The 14,699-nt window shown below is 42.0% G+C and overlaps 1 protein-coding gene across 1 annotated transcript in view; it reads right to left on the reverse strand.

Annotated features, from left to right (window-relative positions):
* ACSL3 (acyl-CoA synthetase long chain family member 3) overlaps positions 1-13,203 on the reverse strand; it is an 81,310-nt gene extending 68,107 nt beyond the window's left edge. The window contains exon 1 of the mRNA XM_032754352.2: positions 12,950-13,203. The gene's annotated coding sequence lies outside the window, so the exon portion shown is untranslated. The remainder of the gene's footprint in view (positions 1-12,949) is intronic.
* Between the last annotated feature and the right edge of the window lie 1,496 nt (positions 13,204-14,699).

Raw genomic sequence — 14,699 nt, forward strand, 5'->3', positions numbered from 1 at the left:
ATCCCAGCTACTTGGGAAGCTGAGGCATGAGAATCACTTGAACCCAGGAGGCAGAGGTTGCAGTGAGCAAAGATCACGTCACTGCACTCCAGCCTGGGTGATAGAGTGAGACTCCATCTCAAAAAAAAAAATAAAAATAAAAAAATAAATCCAAGTACAGGTGCAAAGACACACTCAAACTAAAGGGCACAGATGCAAGTACAACCTCTCTGGGAAGCAATTTTGTAATTTTTATTAAGAGCCTTTAAATTTTTCATACCTTTTGACCAAACAATTCCACTTCTGTGAATATTTAATGAAGAAAAACAAATTTACTTGAGAATTTCCATTTGCTATTTATAATAGGAGGTAATGAAAATATGCAAATCTAATAATTGGGAAATGGTAAAGTACATTATGTACATATAGTAGATTATTATACGACCACTAAAAATAGTTTCAAAAACATTCAATAACATGGGAATTGCTCATGATATGATAAATGAGAAGTAGGTTAAATATTTACACATAATATAGTTCCACTTTTGTTAACATACACACAAATAGGTATCAGGACTGAAAGCACCTCAACACTGGCTGTGTCTAGAATGTAAAATTTATGCTTTTACATATTTTCCAAACTTTCTCATCAAACATACATTCTTAGAAGAAAAATTTAAAGCAAATATATAAATTCATTATAATTTCTACAAATTTATACAGCAACAGTATTGACATGCCTGAAACACTAGGTCAATTTGTGATCTTTTAAACAAGAAATTGAATGGTAAACCTAGAGAAGACACTAAAAATATTTGTTCAAAACATACAACTCTATGGAATTATGAAATAATATCCAATCTAGCTGAAAAGTTTCCCATTGGCCTTAATAGGCAAACAATACCAAAATCGACATAATATAATGATCAGGTATATTGTTATATATATTTATAGATGTTTTCATATTGCTGAAGATAATTTTGGTAAATTGTAACATTCCTAATCATAAAATTCAAATCATAAAAAGTTAACTTTCTGAATTTTGTAATAATAAAATTTAAACTTTTTGTAGTAACTGAGGACCAAAGAAGCATACTGACTTGATATAAATATTGCTAACTAGTTGGCACAGTCGAGCCTCCAAGTTCCCTAATCTTCCCAGTCTACTCTCAATGGATGGCTTGTAAGAGCCGGCTTTATTTTTATTCCTGTCTCATACATGCTGTGGCCCATTTATTTTTGCATCCAGCTTCATCTCAGAGGACCTCTGCACAAACTCCTGCCCTTCTGACCTTCTTGTGGATTTTCCCCAAAGCCAAGTCACCACCCCACCCCACCTCACACTACTTCAAGCCTCTGCCTAGAAAGCCGCCCAGTCGCCCCACCACCATACCGCCCCACTGCCCCACCACCATCCCCCTTCTCCTAGATCAGTTGGATGCCACTTCCTCAGAGAAGCTTCTCAAGACAGCCTACTCCGGCTCCCCACCCTTGGCACCCTACAACTTTGCCTTCACAGGACCTATTGCAGCTGTAATTAAATAATTACTTGTAGAACTGCTTAATGTTCATCTTCCAACTCTATGCACCAGGGAAGGCCCGCATTTGTTTTATTCATCACTCTATCCTTGGTGTCCACTAGCAAAGTACCTGGCAGGAGCATCCATCATACGGAGAGACGAACAGATGGATGGATGACAGATGTTAAGAATAATTATTTAAATTTTCCTAAGATACTTTTATTTTCTTTCCATAAAAAATATGTAATTGTTGGCCAGGCACACCTGTAATCCCAGCAGTTTGGAAGGCCAGGTCAGGCGGATCACCTGAGGTCAGGAGTTCAAGACCAGCCTGGCCAACATGGTGAAACCCTGTCTCTACTAAAAATACAAAAAATTAGCCGGGCGTGGTGGTGGGCGCCTGTAATCCCTGCTACTCGGGAGGCTGAGGCAGGAGAATCACTTGAACCCAGGAGGCAGAGGTTGCAGTGAGCCAAGATTGTGCCACTGCACTCCAGCCTGAGCAACAAGAGTGAAACTCCATCTTACACACACAAAACAAAAATTGTCTTAGTACTATTATCTATTTTATAACCTTAGGCACACCTGTATTCTAAATTGTGAACTTTTCCCTGTTGAGCATTTGCCCTACTTAAGTTTTTTCCTAGAATTATACATCTTTTTTATGGTGACTATTATGTTCACCAAAAACAAGGGAGTCGGGGGTGGGGGGGAATGCCACAAGAGCAGTAATGCCACAGATAAAGCAGAGAAGCAATAATAACAATAATAATAATAACATTCACATCTGTGGTCCCAAAGAAACAGGATTCCTATCATTAGAAAACTAATTCAAGCCATGAAAATGAACAGAATGAGAATAAGCTGTTAGTAACCCCACAATCCCTCACCCACTAGACCTGCTCTCCCACTCCATCTTGGCCAACTCCCTTGTGGCTTCTCTTGCCCCCTGAAAGCCTAGTCCCAGGAACCAATGTTTCTGTGACAACCATGTCCTTCCTGGAGGACTCTCGAGCACTTGCTGTCCTAGAGCTCTAAAACACAACAGCTCCCTGCAGATTCACTGCATTTTCTTCACTGCTACTCACAAGCTGCCAGCTGGAGAGTTACACAGCCAGGACCAATGCCACATGTTTGTGAGACCCAGCCTTAGCTGGGGCCTCCCTAGACAATGCCTACCGGGCCCCTAGTGATAAGCACTTTACGCATCTTTCACTGACTGCTCACCTCGTTCTATAAACATGTAAGTCCAGAACTTTGTTCACTCTCCGCCACTCCCTGATCTCACCATCACCTACCCAGACGACCCCTCATCTGGCTTTGAGTAGATCCCAGCTATCCCACTTCGCACTTTTAGAAATAAATATTTTTAACTGAATTCTCCGTTCCACATCTTCCACTGTCACTCTGCTTTTCACCTTTCCCAACTCAAATGGAAAGCTGAATCTTCCCATTTGTAGAACCTACTCAAATCTTAAAAGCATTTGGTAATATTCCCTTCCCTTTGTCCTGCAAAGATCCAGTCGGTTGCCAAGTCCTGATGGTTCTGCTTCCTCTGTCATCCCCTCTCTCTTGCCTTTTCTCCTGCGTTACTTTATCAGTTCAGGTCCTTACTCCTGTCACCTGGCAGAATTCAACCGTATCCTTAACTACTCCTCTGTCTCTAGTCCCCTCTCCCCCTCCTCCATCAATGCATCCTTTATCCACATTGCCAGTGTGACACTGCCACTCCCTTATAACCCGTATTTCACATCAATCCTCTCTTCAAGAATCTCAATTCCCTCCTCATGTCCAAAAGGGGAAAAAAAAAAGAAGGAATAAAAAAACAATTCCAAACTCATCTGCCAAGTACTTAAGGCTCTCCACAACTGGAAGTCAGCTTACTTTTCAACTCTCACCTTCCAACTCTCTACTTCACACTACATACAAATCAATTCCATCCACCTCTTTGTCTCCCTTACCTGTCTTCTCTGCCTTTGCTCACTTTGCCCTGTTAGCTCTACCTGGAATGTCCTTTCTTCTTCTGCAAACATCCAAAGTCTAGTTATCTCTTAGCATCTAAATTGATTAGGCATTCTCTGCTACCCAAAACCTCCACTGGCCCTAACCCCAGCCTGAACTTCTCTACCCATCCGCTGACCGGGCACTCTCTTATGGCACTCATTTTCTTTTGTAATTATTTGTTAACCAATTGTACATCTCAATATAGAATGCCTGTAAGCTCCTAACATCAGAGAAACAGTTCTGCCTCATCTTTCACTCCACCTATTTACTGCCCACTGCCTCTGAGATGGTTTCCATGAGAATCTTGTTTATTGAGATGTCAAAAGAGGAAGAGTCTCATGCAAATACCCCATTGAATTCCAGGTAGTAAACACATCAATGAACACATGGGGAAATGCACAAAGCTAACTGATAAAGTAAAAGACACCTAAGAAATAAATATGGCACAGGTAACAAAAATCCTGAGTCAAGTAAAGGAGGGAGAAAAGGAGGTAAAAAAGAACAGTGATGAAGAAGCAGATCGCTCTCCATCCCCCAAAAGCAAGATAGGATTACAGGCCAAAAAAAAAAAAAAAAAAAAAAAAAACAGAAGTCCAGTCAGACTAAATGGCACAGACAATGCCACACCACCAGTCTCAACGGCAGGGTTACAAACTACTCGGGCCAGACCTTCAAAGCTCCTCCTGAAACAACTCAGAGCCCACTCAATTCTCTTCATTTGCTAGCTGCTAGTTCTCCCTTCCTATTCCTAGAAGGTTTAATTCATTCAACAACTACTTTCAGAGTTTAATCAATAAACAAAGAGGTTACGCTAGGTCTTAATTGTTTTTGTCCTTCAAGTCTGTGTTCCTTTCTTCCCCATGGGATGTGATTTATCCTCACAGCTTCCTGAGTCCTCCTAAGCAGTTGATGGCTCAGTTTTATTTGCCAGTCTTCCAAACTCCACTGCCCCCTGGACATCCTATGTGAATACCTTCCTCACAAATCTTTCTTCAAATCTAACATTAGTCTCATTTTGCTCAGCTGACCATTCCCTGGCTACTTTGGCAAAACATGACCTCTCTGTCCTTTATACTGCTCATTTAACATGTACAACATCTCCTCTGTAACTTCACATGGCCTAAAACCTCTTGTCCTTACAGAATTAACATTTCCTAGTCCCCTTTAAATAATGTGTATCTTTATTAATATAATGAGTTCACTCACACACTGGATTCAGAATGTCTTGTTACCATTTACCAAAAAACTACTTGTGAAGGGCAGAGAAGGGACAAAGAGGAAGAAAGAACATACATAGGGAAAACAGGAAAAAAGGAAGTTAAAAGAGAAGACAGGGGAGCCAGAGAGATGAAGGAAGCAACATAAGTCATGATAACCTTGTGAGGTAAGAATTGAAATCTTTATGTTACAGAAATTGAAATGGAAGGCTGAGAAAGGTTAAGTCACTCGCTCAAATTTACCTATCAAGCTTTACATACACCGATGGCAATGGTTCCTTCTCCACTGAACAACACAAGGTTGATGATATAGGATAATATACTTAGAAACACCATCTGAATCATTATCAGGGTCATATTACAAAAGGTATTTAAAACTAACAAAAGTAGAGTAATTATCTGAGAATTTCACCATGTCAACCCACTTTCAATGTGCTTTATACATATTTCAAAAAAATTGAAACACGATAAATCCTAATTTTTTTTTTTTTTTTTTGAGACAGAGAGTCTCCCTCTGTTGCCCAGGCTGGAATGCAATGGCATGATCTCGGCTCACTGCAACCTTCACTTCCCAGGTTCAAGCAATTCTCCTGCCTCAGCCTCCCGAGTAGCTGGGATTACAGGCACCTGCCACCACACCCAGCTAATTTGTACTTTTAATAGAGATGGGATTTCGCCACATTGGCCAGGCTGGACTCAAAACTCCTGACCTCAGGTGACCCGCCCTCCTCAGCCTCCCAAAGTACTGGGATTAAAGGCATAAGCCACTGCGCCCAACCAAATCCTAAATTATTGATATTAAAATATAACGAAGTCTAGTTAATGTCCCTCAACTTACAGTTTGCTACAGTTTACAGTATCTCTTCCCCATCTCCACTAACAAACAGTTATAATACATCAGACATTTCCTTGAGGCATAGATGTTTGTGTTAAAATGCTGCTTCAAAAAAGAAGGCAACACTACAAACTGAGTAGGCTTAGAAAGAAAATGCTGCGTACTCTAACAAGAAATAAAACTAATAAAAATAGCTAATATGTATTGAGTAATGACTATGCCAGACACTCACCTCATTTGAATCTCACAACAATCTAACGGTAGATTTCTATTATTATCTCCATTTTACAGATGAAGAAATTGAGACATAGAAATTAAATACACTGCCCAAAGACACACAGCTAAAAAGTAGAGCCCGGATTCAAATCCAAGCAATCTTAACTCTGAGCTCATGTTGCCACCCACTAAACTGCAATGAAAAAAGTGCACTACATTTAAAGGAAAATATTTAAAGGAAACAAAACATTAAAATACAGAATTAGCTAAATCAAATGTACATTAACACAGAAACGTTTTCCAAGAGAAAGGGTACACGTGAATTATCCCTACAGTCACGCATGGAATTACAAGTAAAATAATATATATCTGAAAAATATGTAGAAGATATATCTATATTTTAAGATATTTTTATTAAAAAAATAAAAGCAAAGAAAGTTAACTAAAATAAAGATTACTAAAAAGAGCCTTAGAGGAAAAGGGCCCATTATAGTTTTGTACTGTAAGTATAATTATAGTTTTGTACTGTAAATATAATGGACAAAGAATGGTACCTTAGCTCAAATAATGAAACGATTAGAGGAAGGCCGAGACAAAAATGTAAAGAACAGAGAAAAAGGAGCACAGGTTAACTAGAGTGTCCAAAATTAAAATAGACAAAGACTTGTGTTCAATAATACTTATGGTAATAATGTTCGTAATAACAAAAAAAAAAAAAAAAATGGCAACAGCCTAAAAGTCTATCAACAGAGCAAAGGGCAAATAAATATGGTATAGACCTAAAATGTACTAACTTGTCACAGTAAAAAGAAACGACCTAAATCTACATGAACCCACACTGATGAACTGAGTTGAAACTCAATTCATGAAACCACACTGATAAGTGATTTTGAGTGGGGGTAAAATAAACAGTATGCTGAACAAGAATATATGCAGTACCATCTATATAAAGTTTAAGAATATAAAAAAATACTATACACTGTCTAAGGAAACACATATGTGTAATAAAGCTGTACAGAAATACATAGGAATAATAAACAACAAATTCAGAGCAGTAGTTAGCTGTAAGATTTGGGGGAAAGGAGGTTTCTTTAAGTGGATTAAATTTTATGAAATATTTTTCAAACATACAGAAAGTGTGTCTATATTTTAGTTAAAAGACAAGAAAAGAAAATGGAATTAGCAGACTATGGGATCCCAAATTCCTTTATATTCCAATCTAAAAAGTCAATAAGAATTCCTGTGAAGGAAGGTTAAAGGGGAAAGCATCCTGAGGAATTATGTTCAAGTCCAAAAAAAAAATTCTAGGCCGGGCATGGTGGTTCACATCGGTAATCCCAGTACTTTGGGAGGGTGAGATGGGCAGATCACGAGGTCCGGAGTTCGAGACCAGCCTGGCCAACATGGTGAAACCCCATCTCTACTAAAAATACAAAAATTAGCCGAGCGTGGTGGCGGGCGCCTGTAATTCCAGCTACTCGGGAGGCTGCGGCAGGAGAATTGCTTGAACCCGGGAGGCGGAGGTTGCAGTGAGCAGAGATCACACCACTGCATTCCAGCATAGGTGACACTGGTGACACTGCAAGAATCTGTCTCAAAAAAAAAAAAAAAAGAAAGAAAAACAAAAAAAAGAAAATTCTAGTTAAATTCTCTCAATTTCCTTATGATTTCCCTGGGAAGGGGGAGGACAGTTTTATTTGGGGCAGCAACTTTGTGTAATTAAAACAGACATAAAACTGCCCCTAAATGTCATCGCAGCTCCTTTCCCTATACAATCATGCCTTCAGACGTTAATATGAACTTCAAGTGAACTGTTACTCCAGAGAGGAGATGCAGCGCCTAGGTTAAAAACATGGACTCTGGAACCAAAGTGCCTGGGATGAAATCCAGCACACATTTAGCACACAATCGCACAAGTCACTTAAATTGCTCTGTGCTTCAGTTTCCTCAACTGTAAAAATTAGAATGATAAAAGAACCTATTTTGCAGTCCGGTGCAGTGGCTCACGCCTGTAATCCCAGCACTTTGGGAGGGCGAGGCAGGCGGATCACCAGGTCAGAAGATCAAGACCATCCTGGCTAACACAGTGAAACCCCATCTCTACTAAAAATACAAAAAATTAGCTGGGCATGGTGGCGGGCATCTGTAGTCCCAGCTACTCAGGAGGCTGAGGCAGGAGAATGGCGTGAACCCGGGAGGCGGAGCTTGCAGTGAGCCAAGATCGTGCCACTGCACTCCAGCCTGGGGGATAGAGTGAGACTCCATCTCAAAAAAAAAAAAAAAAAGTACCTATTTTGCAAGGGTGAGATAAAAATTAGAACAGCATTTGGCCACAGTATACCATAAAGGTGTTAGCTATTATCCTTATTCCAAAGATCATTCATTTAGAAAAACAAAAACTAGGCTTTGTATCCAAATAATATAATTAAGTTCAGTTGCTTTCTGCATCAAACAGGAGACAGAAAAGTTGACCATGACAGGACAGGGGAAAATGTGCAGCTTTTCACAGCTTGAGCAATCAACGTTAGGATAGTAAGATAAGCAATTTTTAATTTTTCTAACAATATTCTTTGGTGGTGTTATAACATCTGCAATGCGTACACATCTGTGTATACATACATACACACACATACACACACACACACACACGGGATCCAAAATAAAGGTAAAACATTCTATTTCCTGGCTCCCTGTTGACCTGGCAAAACTCCAGTTCATCTTGGAAAACTTAGTTCAGCTACCATCTCCACTGAGAAGTCTCCCCTTTTCCTTTCCTACTCTGTGCCTGCTCTGCACTTTTTCTCTATTTCCTAGCAGATTCCACTGCTGCAGTGATTATACCATCCTGTAATATATTTGCTCATATGCCTTCTTCTGTTGCACCATGCTGTAATTTGTTCACACACCTCTTTCCTGTGGTGAACTGTGAGCTCCTTAAGAGCAGTAACTCGCTCAATCATTTCCAAATTCCGAGTACCTTGCAAAACAGACACTAAATAAATACATGAATGAATGAATCCTTAATAATAAATAGCTTCACAAACAAGCAGAAAGCTGTATTTGGAGGCCACTTCTCCAAAAGATTGGTTATTTAAGTATCTTCAATTCTAAACAAAAATTAGCAGATCAGTTGAAACTACTGAATCATCCAATTCTTTATCCTTCAAAATGGGAAACATTAAAAATATGTAAGTAAACATATTCCAATAATAACAGAAGCTAAACTTTAAATTAAAAGAATTAAGGCACCTATGATGTCAGGAAAACAGAAACAGGAAAACAGAAGTCTGAAAGCTTTTTTCTAATGAAACCAAAAAGAAACATGCAAGGAAGGCATCACAGGATTTAACATTTACAATGTCTCTTTTTTCAGAAATAAATTACAATCAAAAGTCAGATGAAAATATATACTCTACTGAGGTGGATGAAATTAAGACTGAGCCACATTTTAAATCAATCACACAATGCTCTTGCGACAAAGTTTTCTAAAAGACTACGTCATGAGTCAACTAAAATTGGGCTAATTTTTAGAAATTTAACAGTTCTTGACAATTTTTTGGCATTTGCTTAGGACTCCATAAGTTACACGCCTGTATTCTGTTACTGTGGAAGAGGTGTCCCCTCCTCCCAGCAAAGATACAGGCCTCAGTTGTACTTTGGGTCCCATCCCAGCCCCATCCTTTTAGGAACTCTGCACAAACCCTTTTCTAGTCTATATTCAACCACTCCCTCTCCACTGAGCCTTCCCATCAGCATTTAAACATGCTGAAATCAAACCTATTGGAAACAGTTGCTGTCTCCATTTTCCTCACCTCCCACTGCTCCCCATCCCACCCCTACCTGCAGATCAGCATCTCTTTCAAAGGTCACCAGTGACCTCCATGTTGCTAAATCTAATGATGGTTCTCAATTCTTCTCTCGTAGGAGCATTCCACAGTACTGACTCATCGCCCTGCAGGAACATCTGTTTCTGGCTGTCCTCTGACCTTCCTGGCCACTCCTGTCTCCTTGACAAGCTCAAACTCCTCTGCCCAGCTCCATCCCAGGCCTCCCTCTCTTCTTATTCTGTAGCGTCCCCACAGGCAATCTCACCCATACCCATGGTTTGAGCTCTTGCCTCTACATGGAGGGCTTCAAAACGGTAAATGGCCACCCCAATTCTGAGCACAAAACCAGTACCTCAATAAAGGCCTCAAAGGCAGCTCCAACTGAACACTTCCAAAACTAAAGTCATGCTCTTCCCATATTCAGAACCTAGTTCTCTACCAGTAAGCCCCAGCTCAGTGAATAGCACACATACCTCTTTAGTTGCATAGGTCTGAAACCTAGTAATCACTTAACACCTCTTTCGCCCACTCCATTTACTATTTATCACCATATCCTGACAATTTTATATCTCCATTTTCTCAGTATTTCTGTTTATCACATATGGTTCTTAGAAGGATCAAATGAGCCAACATAGGCCAGCACTTCGGAAAAAAAAAAAAATTGAGAATTAGTATACATTAACTGAAATCTCTTTGAAAGCAGGAACTTTGGCAAGTTCATCTTTTTTATTTATTCCACATGGTATCCCTAGGACGGTGTTTTGCATGCAGATGGCCATTAAGTAAATATATTGCAATGTATTATTTGTATTGCCTTCATACATGTTCAACTGAGACATTTATGTATTTTTAACAATCTATATTTCTCAATCCAGCCATCAAAAAATGATCTCCTAAGATGATGAGACTTTTAAGTTAAATGACCCTGTGAAGCGTATGCTACAATGAATACTTTTGATTAATTATGATGCTCCTTATTTTAAAAGCCTATCACCCTTGGCCTAGCTTTCCTAAAAAAAAAAATCTAAATCCTATATTCAAGCCCAAATCTCATATGTAAGAGTCTTACTCCCCCTTACAGTTTATCTTGAGTGGGAGAAAGTATTAGAGGACTATTTAAGCTTTAAATACCCTGAAGGCAGACAGAATGACAACTTGTAAAGTTGCCTATCTCATTTTCGTATCTTGCAATGAGAGCTGGGATGACATTCTGAGTATGAAAGACACTGTGAAATGAAAAGAATTATTGTTGCTCACAACTTCCCAAACTCTCGCATTATGTACATAATTGCAGGCTCAGATTTCGAGACTGTCCCCTAGCAAAATCTCACATCAATTCAAAAAACAGCTCCCTAGACTAGACTTCCACCTACATCACAATCTTGCTCACAATCCTCATTCACACAATACTTTTCCTTCATCGTACCTATCAAACTTGCAACCACCTATCCGTTTGTATGACCATTTGCTTCTTGTCTATTTTTGCCTCTATTCACTGCTGTATTCCCAGCACCTAATAAGGTGCCTGACATACCACAAAAATTAAATGGCTCTAGGTGAGGCAATTAATCAAATGAGGAACGAAACAATCACTTAACTGCAACCAAACAGCAGGGAAACACATAAGCAAATGAAACAGACCTTGAGGCTTTAAGACCTGACCCTCACCCCAAACCAGACAGAGGATGATTTTCCCCTCATAATTTGTGCGTCCTTCATTTCTCCCATTCTTCCTTTCTTCCTTCAAGGAGAACATTCTAGACTCTCAGAATATTTAAGCTTTAGCCTTACAAATTCAGTAACTGAGATCCAAAGATAAGAGATGACTTGTCACCTTGACCCTTAGGTCCAATGGACCACTCTGCCCCACACCCAGTGTCATCCTACAAAATCAACTTTTTACACAAAAGAGAAACCAGGAAAAGTCTAGAGAGAAAAACGCATGCGAGAATTGTAAGAGAAGGCTTACTCATCCCCAAGTGTGAGGAACTGCCCAGAAAAATGCCAGAAAACAAAATCAAGTCTGTGCAAAAGATTCCCATGTCACACCACCTCTCTCCTATAATACCCTTCTAATACACTTCCAGGAGCAACTCAACAGCACCCTTAACTCTCAGAACTAATTTGGGGAAACCAAATAGGTTGATGATCATGAAAGAAGGTATCATCAAACTACAACTCTCCTGGCCACCCAGACTAAAATCCACTGTGGAAACTATTCGGCCAGCAACCAAGGAGAGGCAGCAAAATATAGTGGTTAGATTTAAGAGCTCTGGATTTACACAGGGCTGTCTGAATCCCAGCTTCTTATTAGCTGAGATCTGAGGCAAGCTAATACGTCCAATCTGCAGTTTCTCCCGCTGTAAAATGGGAATAACCCCCACCTCAGAAGACTGTTGACCGTGTAAAGACACTGCACATAAAGCTCTCCGAACAGTGCGTGGCATGTAATAAAAACTCAATAAATGTCAGCTATTTGTCATTCTTTTCAGCTATAATTTCGTTCACAAAGCCTATTGCCTCTCTAGCTTCCGCATAATTTTAAAGACATTCCTCCAGCCTTTTCATTTTTGAAGGGCCTTTTATACAACAGCTTAGAGCACACTTTCTAGTATCAGACTTCCTGTGCAAACCATTTGAAAACCTGTGCCTCGGGCTCCTCATCTGTGAAACGAGCCTGATAACACCTATCCCACAGGATTGCTGGTAGTAAGCAGTTACCCAACCTATCACCAGTGTGTGATTAAAACGCACTTGGGGAAAAGCAAACCTGCAACTCTCAACCCCAAACATCAGTCTCAATCCCATTCCCACCACCACGATAGTGTCCAGAACCAATCACCAAGGTCGACCCACCTCACGCACCCAGTTTCTTCTCACCCCACGCAGCAACAGCCCCTCCCGCCCCGCCAAGCAAGGGTTTTCCGAAATCGCAGGGCTGAGTCTCCTCCCACGGATACCGCACTGCTAGGACCGCGGCAGAGCCCCCTTAGTTCAAGGGGCTGGCCTCCCCACCCCGCCCCACAGCGCCGGGAGGCACGCAGTGCATCCTCCCTGCCCGGTCAGCGCCGCCCCACGCCGTTCGTGCTGCAGCTCCCGGCTCGCGTGGGCTCAGGGCCGAGGCCTCACGTCAGCCGATTCCCGGACCCCAGCGGGCCGCCTCCCACCCTGCGCGCCGCTGCTCCTGGCGCCGCGCCGGCCGCCCGCGCGCACACCCAGAGACCAGGTGCGGCGCCGACGTCCGGGTCCCGGGCCCCGAGGCTGGGGCGCCCCTCGGGCCCAGCCGAACCGCACGCGGAGGCCGCGCCGCCAACCGGCTCCCGCCGCTCCCACAACCCGCGCCGCACTCACCGCTACGCCGGAGTCCAGGTTCCTCCGGCCTCGGGCCCGCGCAGGCCTGGCTGAGCCCCAGAGCGTTCACGCCAAGCGCCGCCGCCCGGGGATCCTGGCGCAGCTGTCGGAGCCACACTGCGAGGGGACGAACGTCTGCGACCCCGTCTGACGCCTCCTTGTCCCGGCCCCGGCCGCGTCGACAACTGCAGTGTCGCAGCCCGGCGCCGGCACAGCAGCGTCTGTTGAGCGGAACCGCCTGGGACGCTCACCCCCGGCCGGCACTCGTTGCATATGCAGAGAGGCTGCCGCCCATTGGCCCGCGAGCGGTGGCGCGTGAGGGGCTGGGCCTATCGAATTCGGTCCGGGAAGCGCGGCGCTGGCGGCCCGGGGCGGGGCGAGGTTACTACGGGTCATTCCGCGGAGCCGCCGCGGACCGGACCTGGCTGCAGTCTGCGCGGGGCGGGGGCGGGGTCGACCGGGAGGGACGGACTGCGGGTGGGGGAGGGGAGCGGGGATCTGCGGCAGCGACGTGGGAGGAGAGGCTAGCCCAATAGGGTCTGCAGGAGCTCCGTCCCTCCAGGAAAAAACACTCCCCCCGCCACCAAAAAAAAAAAAATTATAGACGCACAATTATTGCTGTAATGTATAAATTTCAATATAAATTATGAAATAGTATGCATATTCTTTTTCGTTTTTAACTGGATTAGTTATCCTGTTCTTGCAGAAATTGCTGTCAAATCCTGCCAAATAAAATGGCTTTTGGAACTGCCTGGGGCAAGAAGAGCCTCAAAAACTCAAAGCTTATCCATTATCATTTCTCTTGTTTTGGCCTCACTTGACCTAGCATATAACCCGTTTTCCCCTAAATGCACTCACCATGCAAATTTGCTATTTCTTTTCAAAAAATAAAGTTTACTCCAAATTATTGTTTTTGAACGTTCTTAGGAATCCACAGTGGTTCTGTATTTTAAGGAGTTTGCCATTGTTTCTCGTTTTAGACACTAAACAAGGAAAAGAAAGAAAGCATCCAGTGCAGGTAGTACAACTACATGTACTATAAGAAGATTTTCACTAACCCGGTCAATAGTAGGATTGGTCTCTTTTTTTAACCCAACATATTGTTTAGATTGCCTGTGAACTTTTCCTGAAGTAGGTGAAAGGTTGCCTTCCTGAGCCAGCCTCAGGCTAAAGCAGGGGCTCATTTCCCAAGAGAATCTCAAAATCAGGAAGCCGCCAGAACTTGAACTAGGTGGAGCAATGATGCACCAAGCAAAGAGAGCTCACTCACCGTGGGCCTAGGGCCAATTGAGAACCTAAAGGGATGGATACCTGACTCAGGCAAACTGTTATCCCATTTCGAAATATGGCAGCTCAGTTGCTCATTAATCTGTTGAAATCTTAACAAAGGATACATCCTGAAGATAAGTGGAATGCAGAATTTCTTATCTGAAAAGACATTCGCAGCTCTGCAGAGAAGCAGGCTTTAGAAGTAGTACTTCTAGAACCACGAAATCCTCTTGAAAATATTGGTTTTCTTCTGAAAGAAGAAAACTAATATTGAACCTTTTTATCTGTCCATAAGCCTAAAACAGACTAGAAGAATTCCAACAATATCTTTCTTCATTATCTCTATATTATGGAATATATATTATGGATATGGACTTATATTTAAAAGAAAATTAGTCCTGGAAATTAAAATTCTAAATTCTCATCTTGTTTGCTGTTTAACGCTTAAGCTAAGTAGAAATATACAGAGATACTTCAGAGA

Source organism: Hylobates moloch, unplaced genomic scaffold (genome assembly GCF_009828535.3).
Source record: "Hylobates moloch isolate HMO894 unplaced genomic scaffold, HMol_V3 SCAFFOLD_1, whole genome shotgun sequence".
Taxonomy (NCBI): Eukaryota; Metazoa; Chordata; class Mammalia; order Primates; family Hylobatidae; genus Hylobates; species Hylobates moloch.